We start from the raw sequence: 22,555 nt of genomic DNA on the forward strand, positions 1-22,555 counted from the left end.
GCATTTGAGTTTATGTTGTTGTAGTTAGATTTCTTTTCAAGCATCCATTTACTTCTAAGCACTATACTGCAAAACATTACTCTTGAGTAAATAGCCGCCTCAGACTGAGTACACTCTTGAAATAAAAAGTCGTCCCTAGGTTGATAATTAATGTGAATATAATTAGGATTTAAAAAGACACCTTTTTATCGCTCGACATTTTGGTGCCATTGCCGGGGAGAGTGTAGCCATTTTTAAAGAGTAGTGTGCATCTGATGAGTGCCTGTTAGGAAAGAATTGGGTATTAAAAACAGAAGGTAAGAACATGCGTACGGAGCATCTAGAAGCCCTGCTCCCCCGCCCGCTTTCCAACATATCTGTTAAAGAACTTGGGGTAGAAATAAATGTTTGAATTTTTGTGTGAATGATTAAAAAAATAGAAACTTTGAAAAATAAATCTCATGATTTCACTTAAGTGGTGATGTAAGCACCACCCATTTCACTAACCAATTGACAGGAACATTTGAAGAAGGAGCCTTAAATAAACACATGAAGAACATCTTCTATTATGGTAAGAAATGGATCACATTTTTACTTTTGAATTTCCTATCAAAGATCTAGGAGGAGTGACACAAATGCACATAATTCCCCCATTGTCTCTACCAAATTTTCATGGCTTGACAAATGAAGACCCAGATACATTCTTATTTTTGTTTGAAATACTTTGTAGAGGATATGATTATTGTACTAATGATCAAAGGTTGAAAGTGTTTCCTCTTACTCTAAAAGGAGCAGCTCTCCAATGGTTCATGAGTTAATAGTCTTCAACATTTGTCCATCTCCAATGTTCTTTAACACATGGTCAATCAAGAATTGTTCTATTACTTCCATTTCTTCTAATAGCTTCATTTCTTCAGCAACCTGCATAAACATATCTTGTAAAGGTTGTTCATCACCTTCATACATGCACAAATCAATAGTTTCAAAAATTCTAGGATCCTTTTTCTTCGATGTGTCAATCATCACATCTCTCTGCTGATTTGAACTTGTCCAACAGTTCAGGAAATCATCAATGATTCCTTCCTTAGTAAGGTAAACCTCTTGCTTGTGTCTACAATAGCTATCTCCCATCTCTAACTCAGTGATTCTGAGTTCTTCTCTTAATTTGATATGCTTTCTCCTCTTTACCTGTTTCTGCAACAGCTTCCACTTTATCTTCTTTCTTTTCATAGTCCAACCATATCTTTGGTTTCCTTCACATTTTTCTAGCAGCACTATCATGTTATCCATAATTATCTTCAGTTCTATAATTTCTCTTTCAAATACCTCTTGACTCATCTTCTCTCCTTTGCCTTGTTCCTTGGCATCCTCCTTTCCTCTATTGTGGCTTCTCTCTGAATCCCTACTATTACTATCAGTAGTCATTTCCTCGTATCGCTAAGAGCTTCTCACTCACTATGAGTTGCTCTATGCCTCTGCGACAACAAGTCCTTCTTGCTATCACTTAACTCACCAATCCCTTCTCTGGACTTGGTCTTTTGGTAAGCACTGGTTCTCTATCTCTGGAACCTCTTGAGCATCCTCTTCTGCTGTCTTTAGGCTTGTATCCTCAACTCACCTTCTCTTGAGAACAATTCAATTGTTCTCCCTATCCAACTTTCAGCTAGAGTATTTAAGTTCACTACCACCAACACAACACTTCTCTTTCTCTACACAGTCTGCTACTGTGTGTTGCCGCTACTACTCTCTTCCATTTAAAAAAAAACACTTCAAATGAACCAATCCTCAAAATACAACTCATACCTAATGATATTTCTTTTCATCCTTCACTGGCTGGACAATACACATGCTGCTTTACTTTTCACTGTCTGTAGTTCAACCCTTCTTCAACTGAATTTCTATTCTTGCTGAATACATCCATATTCGCTTTCTCTCCTTACAATAGTTTTGTTGTAATTTCATTGCCTGCATTCACCTACACATGCCATTAAAGCTTTAAAACTTACCAGATCCTTTATGATCCTAGCTTCCTCAAATCCCTTTTTCACAGTCTCTCTTGAATAACTAGTTGAAGTCTTCATTTCCTGTAACATGTCAGAATTCTTTTGTGCCTGACTCCTTGCACTCTCTGTTCTCCCTCTGTGTCAGATCCATTACCATGCCAATTATTTATGCTGGAAAATAAAATTTGGTTTCTCAATCAATCTCCATAGAGCATTAATCTTGCTCTGATATGAAAATGGTGCAGGGTTACCCCTACAAATATCCACAATATGCATGAAATGCATAAAACTAATTTTCCCAGGTGTATAACTCCCTAAGGAGTAAAATATTCAATCTCCAAATGGTTAAGCCCTTTATAACATTCATTATCCCTTTTTATGAAGCCTCTGTCAAACATCCCTTATTGGAACTTAAGAAACCCCTCAAAACCTTTATATGGCCCATAGTATGCAGATATAATACCTTTTCCCTCTTAATACATCGGTTCATTTGTGAAAACCACACAAAACCACTTATCAGTGCTTATTTTGTTTATAACCCAACTACAAAGGAAATCCCCGTAAAAAACACCATTTTTCGCCATTTGTACGACCTTTGCATAGAACCCAAGGTTGTACCTCATCGCTGATTGCAATCAGCCCTACCACAGGTCTTTAACACAAATATATATAACACCACATTTCTTCGACTTCGATCTCTGTGTTTACAAAGAATTAAAAAGAAATTTGCATAGGCCGGATCTTAATTATTTTTCACCTACATATATAAAAATGTCGGGTCCGCCTTAAGCCGCTCCACTCCACCGACATACCAAAATCCAATTGTCCAATCGTTGATCGCCTTATCGCTATCGACATATTACATATGCATTGCCCGATCGCTGCCACTCGAACCCACCGACGACACGATTTGCGATTAGATCTGGACCGTCAATCTAAATCTTGATCCGACGGTCCATGTTTAATCGCAGGATCACGATTGCTCCATTCCAATGGTTCGTGCGATGTTTTCAAAAGGCTTAAGCCACCGCGACTTGATCTTAACCATTGATCTAAATGATCCAATGTCTATTGAGTGTCACCACTTCACTTCTCATTCTTTCTATTACTTGGATTTTACGCTGTTTTCAGCGTTGTTTCTATGGTTTCTGATTGGTCACGTGGGGCTTTTCAATGACGCACTATCCCTCCTAAGCTTTGTTTTGATCACTCTAATGGATTTAACAATTCATTAGGATCCTCCTTGTCATGTTCTTCTCTGTGTATTTGTCGAATTCCGCTCCTCTGCGTTCACGCGATCCACTTGCATTAATATGTATAGATGCAATCCTCTGATGCATTCAACAATCATTCAAAACTCAATCACACATTATAAAGTCCTACTCAATTACTGTATATATAAATAGAAATGAATAATTACAAAATGGAATCCCGGTTCCTCAGGCCTGATTCCTCTTTACAATGGCCTTTTATTTACAAATCTGCCCGTAGGATGTAAACCACTCCTAATATCTAACCTATCCAACCCCTGAATTATACAAGGAAATCACAATTTATACTAAGAATGGATTCATGACCCAATTCTAGTTCAGAACCAAAAATCTCTCACCTCCTCCTAAAAAGTCTCTTCAGTTCCACTCTTTACTAAACAACCACTAAATCAAGCTTTCAGTTTCTTCATTTTCTATTTAAAACCAATTAAATCTAACAGTTTAGCCTGATCTCCACACAGGGAGAATCAATCAACCACTATGCCCATTTTCTCATATTTTACAATAAATAAACACCCTCACATATTTAAATAAAAATTAATTAAACTGTTGCCTTCCAACCCCTTGCTAGTCACAACATGTGATCATGCTGTCACATTGTTGACTAGGCCTGAATGATCCTGCATCATACTCCCAAAGTTGAAAGTTTCCATGGACTCCTATTCATGAGTCTTTCTATTTCCTCTGTTGTAAACTTCATCAAAATTCATTACCCAACTAGTTACCTGATCCTTTTAATCTGCAAGTGTATTTACTGCCTCCTTTATTTCTCTTGGTTGCCAAACTTTGTGTTGTGGATGTCTTTTTGCTTTGCATTCATAAGCATATCCTTTGCATAATGTTTTGGTGCTGATACCATATATAAACACCTCCTCAAACAACATAAATCTTTGTTTCTCTATCTATCGTTGTCATGTCATCATACCAACAGAATTGATCTCCATCTTCATGTATTTTCTCTTGTCTTGTTCCTGACTGTTCCTTTTAACTTCTAACTCGATCCCCAGTATCTCCTTCTATTTATAAACCAATTTCTTTATGTTGTTCTGTATATCCTTCCAACTTCCGTTGATTCGCTGACTTTGACAAATCTTTATGCTCATCACCTTTGTAGTTTTTATCATCCATATATCAAACAACTTAAGTAGAGTCCTTCCAATCTCAAAAGAAGATTGAGCATTGTTTAATATAAGAACATATAGCCTTCCAACTATATATTGTTCTCTGGCTGCAAATATCTTAATTATTGAACTTTGTTCAATTTTCTCCAATTCCCCATTAAACTTAGTTGAACTGCTCACCCAATTTCCCAATTGCACCCTCAATATAAACTCTTGACATTCAAGTCTTCGTTGTATTAAGAACAAAATCTATCTATGGACTGTACTTCCACGTCTCCTGAAATCTTCTTCATCTTAGGCGATAACTGGTTTAAGAGCTATGTCAACTCTCCTTCCTCTATTCCAAACTTCTGAGTCAACTCATTACTTACTCTCATCTTCTTGTTTCCATAAGGAAAACAGACTTTCTGCAGCTCTAGAATTTACACCTTCCCTCAAATTTATTTGTGTAAACATATCTCCAAGAGTAGTTTGTCTTTCATCCTGAAAACCACATTCAACAATTAATAATTCAAAGTCAGAAAATATATTACATTTCCTATCTCTGTCCTGATTAATTCTGCTCCATAATTTTACTGATTTGTCATCCTCTTGATGTATATATGACATGTCAAACTTGTCACATTGTCTTGTCTTGAAACAATCTTCTTTGTCTTCACTTTGTTTGAATGTTGTCTAAGTTCTGAATTCTATTCTCTGCTCTTCTCCTTGGCCTTCCTTCCTTTCACACTCCTTTTCATTCTTCTTGTTCCTTCCTTACAAATCTGTAAGCCACTCAGTTGTCTTTTCCATTCCTCCTTAGTTTCAATAAAAATCTGCCACTCAGAGCCTAAAGTTCTATTTGTTTCCATACAAGAAACAAAATCACCATATACCATAGGTTTCCCATTCCACTGTTGAGTCCCTTTCACAATAGTGAAAATTACTATTATCACGATGAATATCACCTTCCACTGTTCCCCTGGGTTGCTCACTGCATATGCATTGTTCATAAAAGCATCCTTACCTTTATCCTTTAAGATTGCCTGTCTATTTTCAGTTTGTTGTTTACACTCCCCTTTACTCTTTTGGCAATTTGTACAAATAACATTGTCTTCAATTTCCAATTGTGCATCAGTGTCCACCAACCTCTTTTTTTGTTCTTGTTTATCCTATTTTCCTTTCTTCTTCATAACCTTGAATGCATTAATTGTACCTCCTTGGGTTGAATTTTCTTTATAAACCTTGGTTCTATCATCTTCCATAATACACTCTTTAGTAAGAGTCCTTTCCATTAATGATCCATTATGTCCTTTCAAGATAATTTCTTGTCCATTAACTATCAATACAGGTTCATAATTTTTGAATAAAAATTGAAGAGATAATTCCATTACCTCAAGTGTTTGTACTGCATCTACACTCTTGTTTGCTCCTTCCATAAGTTCATCTTCATATTTCTTTTCTACTTCTCCTTTTGCAATCTACAACTTCCTGTTGTCTTCAAACTGTCTGCCATCTTTCTGCCAAGTCTTACTGGATGCATCATCTTCATCTTCTTTAGTAGTCTTCAACATTTGTCCATCTCCAATGTCCTTTAACACATGGTCAGTCAAGAATTTTTCTATTACTTCCATTTCTTCTAATAGCTTCATTTCTTCGGCAACCTGTATAAACATATCTTGTAAAGGTTGTTCATCACCTTCATACATGCACAAACCATTTGTTTCAAAAATTCTAGGCTCCTTTTTCTTTGATGTTTCAATCATCACATCTCTCTGCTGATTCGAACTTGTCAAACAGTACAGGAAATCATCAATGATTCCTTCCTTAGTAAGGTAAACCTCTTGCTTGTGTCTACAATAGCTATCTCCCATCTCTAACTCAGCTACTCAGAGTTCTTCTCTTAATTTGATATACCTTCTCCTCTTTACCTGTTTCTGCAACAGCTTCCACTTTATCTTCTTTCTTTTCATAGTCCAACCATATCTTTGGTTTCCTTCACATTTTTCTAGCAGCACTATCATGTTATCCATAATTATCTTCAGTTCTATAATTTCTCTTTCAAATACCTCTTGACTCATCTTCTCTCCTTTGCCTTGTTCCTTGGCATCCTCCTTTCCTCTATTGTGGCTTCTCTCTGAGCCCCTACTATTACTATCAGTAGTCATTTCCTCATATCGCTAAGAGCTTCTCACTCACTATGAGCTGCTCTAAGCCTCTATGACAACAAGTCCTTCTTGCTATCACTTACCTCACCAATCCCTTCTCTGGACTTGGTCTTTTGGTAAGCATTGGTTCTCTATCTCTCGAACCTCTTGAGCATCCTCTTCTACTCTCTTTAGGCTTGTATCCTCAACTCACCTTCTCTTGAGAACACTTCAATTGTTCTCTCTCTCCAACTTTCAGCTAGAGCATTTAAGTTCACTACCACCAACACAACTCTTCTCTTTCTCTACACAGTCTGCTACTGTGTGTTGTTGCTACTACTCTCTTCCCTTTATAGAAAAACTTTCAAATGAACCAATCATCAAAATACAACTCATACCTGATGATCTCTCTTTTCATCATTCACTGGCTAGACAATACACATGTTGCTTTACCTTTCACTGTCTGTACTTCAACCCTTCTTCAACTGAATTTCTGTTCTTGCTTAATACATCCATATTTGCTTTCTCTCCTTACAATAGTTTTGCTGTAATTTCATTTCTTGCATTCACTTGCACATACCATTAAAGCTTTAAAACTTATCAGATCCTTTATGATCCTAGCTTCCTCAAATCCCTTTTTCACAGTCTCTCTTGAATAACCAGTTGAAGTCTTCGTTGCCTGTAACATGTCAGAATTCTTCTGTGCATGACTCCTTGTGCTCTCTGTTCTCCCTCTGTGTCAGATCCATTACCATGCCAATTATATATGCTGGAAAATAAAATTTGGTTCCTCAATCAATCTCCACAGAGCGTTAATCTTGCTCTGATATGAAAATGGTGCAGGGTTACCCCTGCAAATATCCACAATATGCATGAAACACATAAAACTGATTTTCCCAGGTGTATAACTCCCTAAGGAGTAAAATATTCAATCTCCAAATGGTTAAGCCCTTTATAACATTCATTATCCCTTTTTATGAAGCCTCTGTAAAACATCCCATATCGGAACTTAAGAAACCCCTCAAAACCTTTATATGGCCCATAGTACGCATATATAATACCTTTTCCCTCTTAATACATCGGTTCATGTGTGAAAACTACACAAAACCACATATCAGTGCTTAATTCGTTTATAACCCAACTACAAAGGAAATCCCCGTAAAAAACACCATTTTTCACAATTTGTACGACCTCCGCACAGAACCCAAGGTTGTTCCTCATTGCTGATTGCAATCGGCCCTACCACAGGTCTTTAACACAAATATATATAACACCACATTTCTCTGACTTCGATCTCCTTGTTTACACAGAATTAAAAAGAAATTTGCATAGGCCGGATCTCAATTATTTTTCACCTGCATATATAAAAATGTCGGGTCTGCCTTAAGCCACTCCAATCCGCTGACATACCAAACTCCAATTTTCCAATCGTCGATCGCCTTATCGCTATCAGAATATTACATATGCATTGCCTGATCACTACCACTCGAACCCACTGACGACACGATTTGCGATTAGATCTGGACCGTCAATCTAAATCTTGATCCAACAGTCCACATTTAATCGCAGGATCGGGATTACTCCATTCCAATGGTTCACGCCAATGTTTTCAAAAGGCTTAAGCCGCCGCGACTTGATCCTGACCGTTGATATAAATGATCCAACGTCTACTGAGTGTCACCACTTCACTTCTCGTTCTTTCTGTTACTTGGATTTTATGTTGTTTTCAGTGTTGTTTCTATGGTTTCTTCTTGGTCGCTTGGGGTTTTCCAATGATGCACTATCCCCCTGAGCTTTGTTTTGATCACTCTGTTGAAAATAATACTGAGAGGGCCAGTGAATCAATATTATCAGCTTCTTTTTCAATTTATACAAATATTTGCAGATCTGATTAATGAAACTTACGAATACCTTTCAGACTTATAACTTAATTTAGTCTTTAGATATTGATCATTAATCTGTGTGTCAGAACCATATAACAGTAAGCAGGAATAGAAAAGTAGAGCAGACAGTCACACAAAAGAACACAAGATATAAGGTGGAAACCCAATGTGGGTGAAAACCACCTGCTGCAATATGTCTCTATCTTCTTTCAATTAGAAACTTCTTTTTACACTGATTTTGTACTGGTGCAGACTTATACCAGCATGCAGGCTTCAACCTGCAGAAGGCTTCAACCTTCTCTCGTTCTCCAGACTCTCCTGGAACGGAGCTACAACCCCCTTAGCTCTTGTACTAGCTGATGTACTAGTACGTAGGTGCTGACCTACAGAAGGCTTCAACCTTCTCTTTTCTTCCAGGGACCATGTTTCATAAATTTTCAGACTGGATCCATGAATATCAATCAAATATCAAATAGATCTACAATCAACCAACTTCCTTGTACAAATACTAAATCAATAACTTCTCAGAACACAGTACCAGTAACCAGACATCAATTCAGAACCCAGAACACTACAGTAATAAACAAAAGCAGCTAAAACTTATTTCAAGAAAAGTCCGCAACTTCACCAATAGAAATCTGCGTACCTACATAGTATTCACTTCTTTAGCCTGCAGATATCTGTGCCTCTAGTGTGTTGAACCTGCAGGTATCCGCACCTACGCTCTATCAAACCTGCGTATATCCGCGCCTCTACTCCTCGATCCTGCGGAATACGCACCTGCATTGTGTAAAACCTGCGTATATCCGCGCCTGCTCTATGTCGAACCTGCGGGTATCTGCGCCTCCACTGTGTCGGACCTGCAGGTATAGATCTATATGATAATTTATCACACTTCAATTATACCTAGGTTATTAGATCCAATCATGCGCCAAAGAGATATCGCCCCATCAGTAGATCCGTCTTGTAATGTTCAGGTTTCTCCTTGATTCAGGTCCAGCTATACCTCACCAACCGATCACCAGAATTTCAGATCTTGCTCTTCTTAAGATATTCAACACATCGGTGACCAAGCCAAATGATCTCCTTTCCTTTTTATAGTGTAGGCCTTACTCAAACCATGGTCCAAAACCATAAAGATCCAAAACTAGGGACCCAAAACCTGGGTTCAATACTTTAGATGCAAAACCAGGGACCAAAACCATAGGATCAAAAATGTCAGACTAAATACCATGGACCAACCATAAAATTTCCCACGTGTGCGCGTTTCTCTGCATGAAAGTGCGTGTACTTTATGTCCGCACTTTTTTTTCGGAGCACTTGCGTATATGTCCACATCTTTTGTTCGGCGCACCTGTGTATGTCTGTGGCTTTGTGAAAGGAACCTGCGGGTATCTCATTTTCTATCATTTTGAGAGCCTGAACTGTGATCTTCTCTTTGAGTGAGTTTCCGTCAAGGACAACACTGATGTCATCGAGCCAAACCTGTGCCAATCCAGTGTCATAGTGCCAACAATCTCCCCCTTTGGACTTGATGGCAACCCAAAGTCACTCAAAGTCTTTTCTCCCCCTTTTACATCAAGGGAAAAGGGTTATGCTCCCCCTGAGTACATGCTGAAATCTCTACTCTGCTGTGTTGTCCAAGCTCCCCCTAACATATAGGCAAGATTTGCAAGAAGATATTCTACAAAAGAAATCTGACATTATACACCATAACAGACCTTCCTATCACCAAAGACTCATACATACAACTCCCAATCAAGTGGGAATATACCAACATTGACTCATCTACCCAACCAAGTGGGGATACATGATAAGCACATTACATTATCCATCCCAGGCATAGTGGGGCGACAAAACATCAGTAGCATCTGTCAATCTCCTTATGTACTTGCTCCTCCTGAAACAAACTGAAAAATTGAACCAAGATCTTCTACAATAATGCCAACAATGCATTATTAGAATAATATATGCTCCCCCTGAACCTGTGCCATATGGTCTCTAACACACCCATAGCGGACTCTTCTCATCCTTGCTTATCTTCAAGTCAACATATACACGACAGTACCCACATAAACCAGCGAATGTACACCTATACCCCATATGAAACTTGCGTACAACCAACAATCTCTGAAACAGACAAGATTCAACAACAAGATGATGCAGCAACTACCCCTAGCTTTTGTCTGAGGTATTCAAAGGTCTCCCTGGGCAGTGGTTTGGTGAGAATATCAGCAACTTGTTCCTTAGAGGGAACATACTCCAATTTGACCTTTTGTTCAATCACTTGTTCCCGGAGAAAATGATACTTGATCGGTATGTGCTTAGTCTTTGAATGCATGACATGATTCTTTGAAATACTGATTGCACTTGTATTATCACAGAAAATGGAGATAGGTGGAGTACAAGTGATTTGCATGTCTTGCAATGTTTGCATCATCCAAAGAAGTTGTGTGTAGCAAGATGCAGCAGCTACATATTCTGTTTTAGCTGTAGATAATGCAATTGAACTCTTTTTCTTGCTGAACCAAGATACTAATCTAGGACCCATGAAGAATGCACCACCAATAGATCTTTTTCTGTCATCCACGCTTCCTGCCCAATCCGCATCTATGTATGAATGAAGTGTGAGATCTGTACCTCTAGGATACCATAAGCCATAGCTTTGAGTTCCTTGAAGATACTTGAAAATTCTTTTAACTTCCTGAAGATGAGTTTCCTTTGGATTTACCTGAAACCTTTTGACTATTCCCACTGCATGCATAATGTCTGGTCGGGTACCTGTTAGATATAGGAGACTAACAATCATGGATCTATAGGTTGGTTGATGTACTACTGCCGATTCATCATTTGCACTGAGGCTGCATCCTATCACCATAGGGGTACATACTGGTTTTGAATCCTCCATCCCATATTTCTTCAAGATTTGCTTGAGATACTTGGTTTGTGATAGAAAAATTCCGTCTTTGTTTTGTTGGACTTGTAAACCAAGAAAATATGTGAGCTCACCAAGCATGGACATTTCAAACTCATTTTGCATCACCAAGGAAAAATTTTGACTCATGTCTTCTTCATTGCTGCCAAAGATGATATCATCAACATACACAACAAGTATTAGCAACTTTTCATTGTCAATCTTTATATATAGATTGCTATCGGTTGATCCTTTTATAAAGCCTTGTTAATGGAGGTACTTATCCAACCGATAATACCACGCCCTAGGAGCCTGTTTAAGGCCATAGAGAGCCTTTTTGAGTCTGCATACAAGTTTTGGATCATTTCCAAGAATAAACCCATCTGGTTGTTCAATATATACTTCTTCATCCAAGTCTCCATTCAGGAAAGCAGACTTCATGTCCATTTGAAATACTTTGAACTTCTGAAAGCTAGACAGAGTAAGGAACATCCTTATAGCCTCAAATCTGGCAACTGGTGCAAACGTTTCTTCAAAGTCTATGCCTTCTTGTTGCGCATACCCTTTACAAACAAGTCTTGCCTTATTTCTAACCACATCCCCATTTTCATTCAGCTTATTTTTGAAAATCCATTTTGTCCCTATGACATTCTTATCTTTTGGTCTAGGAACCAACTCCCAAGTATTATTCTTTTCAATCTGCTCGAGTTCTTCCTCCATGGCCTTGACCCAGCATTCATCTTTGCAAGCCTCTCTTACATTCTGTGGTTCAGTGGAGGAGAACAATGCTAGATAACTTGAAGCTTCTGAAATGGTTCTCCTTGTCTGTACACTTGCCTCTTTCTGCCCCAAAATTTGAGACTCTGGATGATTCTTTTGAACATATCTGGATGGAGTCTTTTCTTCTATCCTTATCTGTTCTTCTGGTGCCTCATGGGTTTCTTCTTCGTTATGAATCTAATTTGATGTTGACAGATAGTCTTTGCCATCTTCAAAATCTTCAGATTTTACCTGCCTAGGAGTGTTTCCTTCTTCATCAACCACTACATCAATACTTTCAACAATTTTACCAAGTATTTTATTGTAACATTTGTAAGCTTTGTTGTGGGGAGAGTAGCCAAGTAAAATGCCTTCATCTGCTCTAGGTTCAAACTTGCCAAGATTTTCATCATTCCTTTTAATGTAGCATTTGCTTCCAAAAATTTTGAAGTATTTTAGCATGGGAGTCTTACCATACCAAAGTTCATGAGGAGTCTGAGTGTTGTTTAACCGGACGTTTGTCTTGTTGAGAATAGTAACAGCGGCAAATGCGGCTTCACCCCAGAAGGTTGCGGGAGTTCCAGACTCATCAAGCATAGCACGAGCCATTTTTTGAACCGTTCTATTCATCCTTTCCACTACTCCATTTTTCTGAGGAGTCCTTGCAGCAGAGAATTCCCTTCTTATTCCATGTTCTTCACAAAAATTGAAGAATTCATCTGAGGTAAATTCCCCTCCTCGATCAGATATGAGGCATTTGATTTTGCGATCTGATTCATTTTCAACCAAAGCTTTGAATGACTTGAACTTTTCGAAGGCTTCATCTTTATACTTCATGAGTCCTATCCAACACATCCTTGAAAAGTCGTCAATGAACAATATGAAATACTCTTCTCCTTGAGGTGACCTCTTCCTAGTTGGACCACATATATCGGTGTGGACAAGTTCAAGTGGCCTGCTAGCTGATCCTTCCTTCTCAAGGAAATTAGTTCTGGTTTGCTTACCAAGTTGACATGATTTGCATATTGTATTCTCTGGAATTATGATGTCACAAAGATCACGAACTGCCTGATATTTGCATGCTTTCCTTATTTGAGAGAAGCTAAGATGCCCCAGTCTTTTGTGCCATAGCCAATGTTCATCATTCTTGCGTAAATAGCATTTTTGTTGTCCTCCCTTGAGTACGTATAAGTTATTTGGAGTTCTAATGCCTCTGATCACTGTTTTTCATGTATCAAGCTGACGAACAATACATCCATTTGATCGAAATATTACCTCAGTTCCCTGATCACACATTTGACTGACACTCAATAGATTATGCTTTAAGCCATCGACATACATAACATTTCCAGCCTTGACCTTTTCTTTTAAACGAACAGAGCCTTTACCTTTTATGAATGCAGGGGTGTCATTTCCAAATGAGACCTTCTTTTCCTTTTCTAAGGCACTATATGACTGAAGTTTTTCTCTATCACCTGTCATATGTTTCGAGCATCCACTGTCGATGTACCATTGATTTTCCTGTCCTTCTGCATATAAGGCTATCCCACATCTTTCCGGTTGCATTTCTTTCTTTTTCCATGTTTTGGAACTCAATGAAGCTTGCTCCTTCTGAGTTGTTTGCCGAAACCTGCTCCTGCATTCAGAGTCTTCATGACCGAAGTTGTTATAGATAGAACATTCTATTTCATTTTCAAGAGCAGAGAAGTTATTGTAAGTTCTTTTCATGATTCCTGTCATACTCCTTTGTTTTTGAGCTTCCCTAGTCATGATGGTATTGTAGGCAACACATTGAGTAGCTTTATGACCAAAGTTATGACAAGAGAAACATTGGCCATTGAAGAAATTCCTACAATTATCAAATCTACCAACCATATGATTGTAGTTTCCATCCATTCTTGAGCCAAATTGAGAATGAGTTACCTGTGGTTGGTTGAAGCTTCTGTTCATCCTTGAAGTAGATTGCCCCCAGTTTACTTGATAATCTTTGATCATTCTTGAAGCAAATTGTCCCTGATTTACCTGATGATCTGTATTATGCTTTTTCTGTCGATTTTCAACTTGTTCACTTCTCTTTGCTGCATCAAGATAACTTTTAGAGGTGGATGGCTTCTGTGCTTGCTTCTGAGCTTGAGATGCTTCTTTGGAATATCTGAGACCTGTCTTAATTAGAGGAGAACGCTGCACTTTGGTAATCTCATCTAGAGTTTCAGATCCTTTAGCAAATCTGAGATTAAGGTCTGTTGTTTTCTCAATTTCTTTTCTAAGTCCCACAATTTCACATTCTAACTCTTCATTGTGTTTATCTTTTTCAGCAAGTTGGAATGTTAGAGTATCTATAATTATATTCTTTTCCTCTAAGCAAACTTTAATTTTAGAGATTTCTTCATAAAGACCTTCTTCATTTATAGCATCCAAGAAATCATCATCTTCAAAAGCCATCAAAAGTCTATCATCATTACCTTGTTCATATTCATCAGTATTTGAAAATCCATCACTATCTTCACGCATGTAATAGCTCTTCTTATTTACATTTTGTTTCCTATTCCATCTAACAGGTTCCTTACCTTTGTCTAGTTTATCTTTATGAGGACATTTTGCAGCATAATGACCGACTCTTCCACAAGCAAAGCATTTGAAAGGCAGCTTACCTCTTAATATTCCAGATCCCCGTTGGAGGTTCTTGACAAAATTTGATTCTTCCTCATCTTCCGACATATATCCTGACTCATAGTAATCTCCTTTTCCTGAAGCCTTGAATGTAGCTTCTCTCCTGTCTGATGGTCCTCCTTTTCTCATTTTGTAAGCAGTTATAATTCCGTGCAGCTATGACATGGTAAGGCTCTGTAGATTCTGCTTTTCTTCTATGGAAAAAACTTTTGAATCAAACTTAGGAGACAAAGATCTTAGAACCTTTTCAACCAAAACCACTTCTTTTATTTCTTCACCCAAGTTTTTCATACAATTTACGATCTCATCTATACGTAGGAAATAGCTAGCCACACTTTCATCATTATGCATTCTGAGACTTTCATATTGAATTCTAAGAGTTTGTAATTTTTCTCATTTTACCTGTTCATCTCCTTCATAGCTCAGAACGATCTTGTCCCATATTTCTTTTGCCCTCTTGAGCTGCATAACCTTGACGAATTCTGATCAAGATAGACTTCCTAATAGAGTATTGACAAATTTTGTATTTGTTTCATACTGCTTCTTACCAGCAGCATCTGTAGGAGTTGTTGATGGAAATGTGTATCCTGTTTCCACAATATCCCAAACTTCTGTGCCAAGAGATTGAAGATAAGCAATGATTCTTACCTTCCAGTAGACGAAGTTGCTCCCATCAAAAATCGGTGGCTTGATAGATGCTTCTTTCTCGTAGTTTCTCATGATGATAGATCTTCCTTCAAGCGATCAAGCTTTTCCTAAAGGACCTGCTCTGATACCAATTGTTGAAAATAATACTGAGAGGGGGGGTGAATCAGTATTATCAACTTCTTTTTCAATTTATACAAAGATTTGCAGATCTGATTAATGAAACTTACGAATACCTTTCAGACTTATAACTTAATTTATTCTTCAGATGTTGATCATTAATCTATGTGTCAGAACCATATAACAGTAAGCGGGAACAGAAAAGTAGAGCAGACAGTCACACAAAAGAACACAAGATAGAAGGTGGAAACCCAATGTGGGTGAAAACCACCTGCTGCAATATGTGTCTATCTTCTTTCAATTAGAAACTTCTTTTTACAATGATTCTGTATTGGTGCAGACTTATACCAGCATGCAGGCTTCAACCTGCAGAAGGCTTCAACCTTCTCTCGTTCTCCAGACTCTCCTGGAAGGGAGCTACAACCCCCTTAGCTCTTGTACTAACTGAGGTACTAGTACGTAGGTGCTGACCTACAAAAGGCTTCAACCTTCTCTTTTCTTCAAGGGACCACGTTTCATAAATTTTCAGATTGGATCCATGAATATTAATCAAATATCAAATAGATCTATAATCAACCAACTTCGTTGTACAAATACTGAATCAATAACTTCTCAGAACACAGTACCAGTAACCAAACATCAATTCAGAACCCATAATACTGTAGTAATAAACAAAAGTAGCTAAAAGTTATTTCAAGAAAAGTCCGCAACTTCACCAATAGAAATCTGCGTACGTACGCAGTATTCACTTCTTCAGCCTACGGATATCCGCTCCTCTGGTGTGTCAAACCTGCGGGTATCCACACCTGCGCTCTGTCAAACCCGCATATATCCACACCTCTTCTCCTCGATCCTGCGGAATATGCACCTGCGCTGTGTAAAACCTGCGTATATCCGCACCTGCTCTATGTCAAACCTACGGGTATCCGCGCCTCCACTCTGTCGGACCTACAGGTATAGATCTATATGATAATTTATCAGACTTCAATTATACCCAGATTATCAGATCCAATCATGCGCCAAAGAGATGTCACCCCATCAGTAGATCCGTCTTGTAATGTTCAGGTTTTCCCTTGATTCAGGTCTAGCTATACCTCACCAACCGATCACCAGAATTTCAGATCTTGCTCTTCTTAAGATATTCAACACATCGGTGCCCAAGCCAAATGATCTCCTTTCCTTTTTATAGTGTAGGCCTTACTCAAACCATGGTCCAAAACCATAAAGATCTAAAACTAGGGACCCAAAACCTGGGTTCAATACTTTAGATGCAAAACCACGGACCAAAACCATAGGATCAAAAATGTCGGACTAAATACCATGGACCAACCATAAAATTTCCCATGTGCGTGCGTTTCTCTACATGAAAGTGCATGTACTTTATGTCTGTACTTTTTGTTCGGAGCACTTTCGTATATGTCTGCATCTTTTGTTCGGCGCACCTGCGTATGTCCACGGCTTTGTGAAAAGAAACCTTCGGGTATCTCATTTTCTATCATTCTGAGAACCGGAACTGTGATCTACTCTTTGAGTGAGTTGCCATCAAGGACAACACTGATGTCATTGAGCCAAACCTGTGCCAATCCAGTTTCATAATGCCAACACACTCTAATGGATTTAACAATTCATTAGGATCCTCCTTGTCATGTTTTTCTCTGTGTATTTGTCGAATTCTGCTCCTCTGCGTTCACGCGCTCCACTTGCATAAATATGTATATATGCAATCATCTGATGCATTCAACAATCATTCGACACTCAATCACAGATTATACAGTCCAACTCAATTACTGTATATATAAATAGAAATGAATAATTACAAAATGGAATCCCGGTTCCTAAGGCATACAACCCCTGAATTATACAAGGAAATCACAATTTATACAAAGAATGGATTCATGACCCAATTCTAGTTCAGAACCAAAAATCTCTCAACTCCTCCTAAAAAGTCTCTTCAGTTCCACTCTTTACTAAACAACCACTAAATCAAGCTTTCAGTTTCCTCATTTTCTATTTAAAACCAATTAAATCTAACAGTTTGGCCTGATCTCCACACAGGGAGAATCAATCAGCCACTATGCCCCTTTTCTCATATTTTACAATAAATAAACACCCTCACATATTTAAATAAAAATTAATTAAATTGTTGCCTTCCAACCCCTTGCTAGTCACAACATGTGATCATGCTGTCACATTGTTGACTAGGCCTGAATGCTCCTGCATCATGGGGGGGGTGGGGGTTGGGACCTTTGGGAGCCCCTCCCTGGTGGGGGGATCGGGGTAGTGCCCCCGAAGCTAAAAATAGATGTAAAATTTCCTTGTAAAATGTTGTAATTTCGTAGTCAATCTGGGCCATTCATTAGGCAGAGATCTGATGGTAGAAGTTATGTTTAATTTAGGGATTTTTCCCCTAGAAGGCAACCCCTTGCTATAAATGACGGAATTGCATTTTGTTTATGTAGATCTATATTTTGAGTGAGAAGAGAGAGGAGATTGAGTGAGAGAGAAGAGGGAATTACAGTGGATCTATTGTAGGTTGTATCTCTTCAGTTTCCTAGATAATATAAAAGGAAGTACTGGTTGTTTCTCTCTGGATGTAGCCCAAATTGGGTGAACCACATATATCTGTATCTCTCTTGTTTTATGCATTTTCTGCGTTTGTATTCTGCAATATATTTTATGTGTTCCATTTCTTTGTAATATATATTTTTCTAACAAAAAAATCCTAATTGGGAGGAATTTAGGCAGCTTGTAAGGTGAAAACTCACACCCAAATATTCTCAATTTTGTATAGTTTTGATAGAGGTACCAATCCCCTTTCTGAAATTGGTCTGATAGTTGCTACACCTTTTAATTTCCTCACTGATCCTCGGTTCTATCCTGGTGCCTAGGAGACTGATTTCTCAATGCACAAACATCTCTATGAACTGTTTGAATGTGAACTCGTTTTGTTCCTTCATCACCAGAGTAGTGCAAAAGAGGATCGATTGTTGGTTCCCTTCTTCATCCAACTTTTGTAAAGCAAGGTTTATATTGTCTCCCTGAAAGTATAAGAACATATAAACTAATACATAAGCATACTTTAATACCTCCTCAGTTGGGAATTTGATAAGTTTCCGATGAATTCAATCTACAAGAAATTGGCTAAAGTTAAACATGATGGAGGGCTTAGAATCAGCAAAGAAAATGGAAAGAAACCCTATGATGGATACCCAAGGAGGTAGGATACAACTGTGATGATATGTTTAGCTTTCTTAGGGAAAATAGAGGAGGGATAGGGGGGATTTTTCTTTGGCAATGAGGCATCTTATTTCAAGAAAAGTTCAAGGGTTTTGGCCCTTTTAGCAAAGTATAATTTTTCGTACAATTCAACAAGTGCTTCATAGGAAAAGGGGTGGCATTCTCTACTGTGGGGGCTTGAATCATCTGCCCTATGGCTTGAGGAGTGATAGTAAACATAATTTCTTTGGTGGGGCTAATGATGGCCCTTTGGCTTGGAAAATAAGATGCATGACACTTCCTAACAACTTTTAGGGTGTTGTGGGTATGAAGACAAATGTAATGGGGTAAATTGGATTTCGAGAGCTGAATATCATCAACTTTGTCTATGTATTTATCTTCGAGCCAGTAATACATCTCAAAGAAGTCAAATTCTCAGGGAGTTTCATCGATTTTATGGTCTCTATCAATGAAAGGGATGTGGTGAAAATTAATGCAAGGATAGATCAGAGGATTGACAGGTTCTTCTGGTCCCTTGTCCTTTGGAGGCATCTTGAGATAAGGATAAGGACAGTAGTGCAAATTGAATTGGAGGTTTCAATACATAGAGAGGATTCAGGTTTTGGGGGCAAGAACAGAGGGAATAGGTTGAAAATGAATGAGCAGACAATGTTGCTGGTGGGTGAAAATGTCAAAGTTTAGTCCAACAAACCTGTAACAAAGAAATAACAGTGACAATGCATGAATTCAATAACCATTTAATCAGTGAAAGGGAGATTTATATAACAATCTGGTTTTTTCGTTGAAGGTGACGTTAGTCCGTTGGATTAATGGGTAAACCATTTCATGCTTAACAACTTAATTTTGGAGGGAGCGGATGTAATTGGTGGAGTTAACAGGCAAATGATGTGACGAAAGACGAGTGGCAGGAGAGAAATGGGTAGAAGAATGGTATCAGCAAGTGGAGAATCTAATTTTCGAAAGGGGGGGAAGCGATTTGTAGTTTTGCCTGAGGGCGGTCTAAAAAGCTATGGTGTTAACACGTAGGGGTGGGCACGGTTTCAGATACCGCCCATTTCGGACCCCCCCCCGATGGTAATGTTCAGATGGTGAGGGGGGACCAAAATGCTATGCGAGCTATCAGATCTTTCAAGATGGGCGGAGATTGAGTGGGAAGTGGCAGGGAGTTAATCGTGAGGTGACGGGTTTCTCTTGGTGGGGTCGGGAATTAATAATTTAATGCGTAGGGGGGATATTTGGTGTATATGGTGGGGTAATAAACTTAGAAATAAGTGATCAATACACCAAAGTATAAGTGGAGGGGAAAATTTGGGGTTTCTAAAACTTAGGGATAGGGAATTAATAGAAAAAAATTAATTGATATATAACACTTTAGAGTAAAACCTTTGCTCATTTGCCTTTTTCTTCTACACATGAAAAAAATACTTGACTTTTCCCAATGTTGTGCATTTTGACTAGCAACCTATGCATTTATAAAAATATGAAATGAAGCCATTCTTTTCTTTCTGCTTCCCTAAAAGTTTATTTTTCTTTTGCCTTATTTGTTTAGGGCAGCTAACACCTATCATTTTATTGATATGGATTCCTATAAAACATTAAATTGGCCTAAAATTTTAACTTTTCTTTATTTTGCATCCATATCCTAACTTAACATTTTAAAATAATTTTTGGCTAATATACTAACTTATCAAAACCAAATAATGTTACAACATTGGCTCCAGCTGGTGACTGCTTCCCCCTGTGGGATTGATCTGAAAATGGGGCTCTTAGGCTTCTTGACTAGCTTACAAGAACCTCTCCCACTTCCAAAGCTTGAATTTTCCCAAGTCTATTTGACTAACCAATGCAGAAATAAGGAATGCTAGAAAAAATGGGTGTATTCATGTATTTGTTTCAAACTGATTATGTGATGTAAATTAATGTGTTGAAAATGGTATATAAATGCATATAACAGTAAATAAACAATAGTAAGACACACACATAAGACAAAAAATTAATTAGGAGTTCACCCACAATTCTTGGGCTACATCTCCGTGAGCTCTTGTCAATTTGACTTGGCTCTCTGGGATTATGGTGTAAGTCTTTTACAAGCCTTTGACTCAACTCCTGTTGTTCTACACATAAACAGTGGGTTCAGACACCTTCTTATCCCTTGGCTCTTGAAGCTCTAGCTTTTGGATCTTGGCTCTGGCTCTTTGGCTCTTGGTTCTGGCTCTTGGTTCTAACTCTGGCTCTTTGGCTCTGATTCTGGCTCTTAGCTCTGACTCTTGGCTATTTGGCTCGGGCTCTTAGCTCTTTGGCTCTCCTACTCTGGCTCCTTTCTGCCTTCTACAACCTTTAGCTCTATGGCTTTCCCCATGAACTTCAACTGGCTCCAAAGACTCCTTTAGCTGCCCCTTTTCCTTTTCCACTACCTTCTTGGCTTCTACGCTACCTCTTTGGCTTCTGCTTCACAACAAAGCCCCAACAGCAACCTTCAATAGCAACTCGGCCACTAACAATTCAGTAGCCCTAAGCAGTAGCTCTTTGGCTCTCTATCGCTCTCCTCTATTGGCTCTCTGATGCTACCACTTTCAACATTCAACAATGAACAATAGCTTGGCCACTAACAATAACTCAGCAGCCCTTTGTCTTTGAAATTTCATGGCTTAAAAGCCAAATCAGCGCTGCCCGTTGGTTTTCCTTTTCAGGCTCTGCAACTTTCGGCCACAGTCCCTTCATTTTCCTCCTTTGAGCATTAGCAGTCATTGCTAAATGCTTCTTGGAATGGATGCCACCTATTTGGTAATTGACAGGGCAATCAGTGCTTTGAATCCACCTGAAACGGTCGCTCTGTTTTTTACACAGAGGTCATTGTAAACACGAGAAAATCCGCATAAACACAGTCTTTTGGACTTGAAAATTTTACAAATGTGCTTTATTTCCCTATCGGGTCCCCCCTTAGGTCGCTATCGCATGTCGCAAGGCCTCTGTCCCTTTCTATTTCACAATGCATTAAAACATGTGAAGATACATGTAAAATGGCATTTGGCGGATTTGAAATTCCATCAAATTGCCCCTAAAGTCCCTATCGGGTCTGCCTTTCATCGCATATCACAATCACTAAATCACAAAGACCCTTGGGCTTCCCCTTTGTGATCGCCGATGCCAATCTGTCGATATTAGTGATCGCAGTCGGGCTATCATGAATACATATAATATATAGTCGCTCCATTATTCGCCGATGGCAATCCGCCGATTTCAGTGATCACTTCATTCCATCGCCCCGGTCCATCGCATCATGCCTCTGCTCTGACCTGCTGATCAGTGCTGATGCAATACGCTGATTGGATTTGGACCATTGATCGACCAGATCCGACGGCCTCTGTGCATTCATTGTGCCAGCCTCCTGATATGCCTCGTTTCGCTATTTTCTCATGTTTTTGAGCCTCTGATAGTGTTATCCGATGAGTCCATAACTCCTCCTTTTGCACTTGTTTTTCCCTTTTGGAGATTTGGAAGACTTAGAGGGTTTTTAGACCCATTTGGAAGGGATTTTGCCTCTTTTTCCTTTGAAAAAGGGAAACTTTATTTTATGATAACTTTCCCATCTGAAATCAGTTTTCGCCCATTCAAGTTGCATTGGATTCAAAATGGAGGGATCACTACCATGAGACTATTTCTAAGAGTAGACTGCGACTTTCATTTTCCTCCAATTTACAAAGGATGTGTGCCATTTGGCACCTTTCACCTCTTACATGAAGTCTTTTAGACTTAGAGGTTTATCCAGGATCTAATTTTGGATCACGCCTTCCCACTAAAAGAACTTTTGGTCTAAAAAACACTGA

The sequence above is a fragment of the Pinus tabuliformis genome, chromosome 9 (assembly GCF_031772625.1).
Source record: "Pinus tabuliformis cultivar Carrire ecotype Pingquan chromosome 9, CPIR1, whole genome shotgun sequence".
NCBI classification, from domain to species: domain Eukaryota; kingdom Viridiplantae; phylum Streptophyta; class Pinopsida; order Pinales; family Pinaceae; genus Pinus; species Pinus tabuliformis.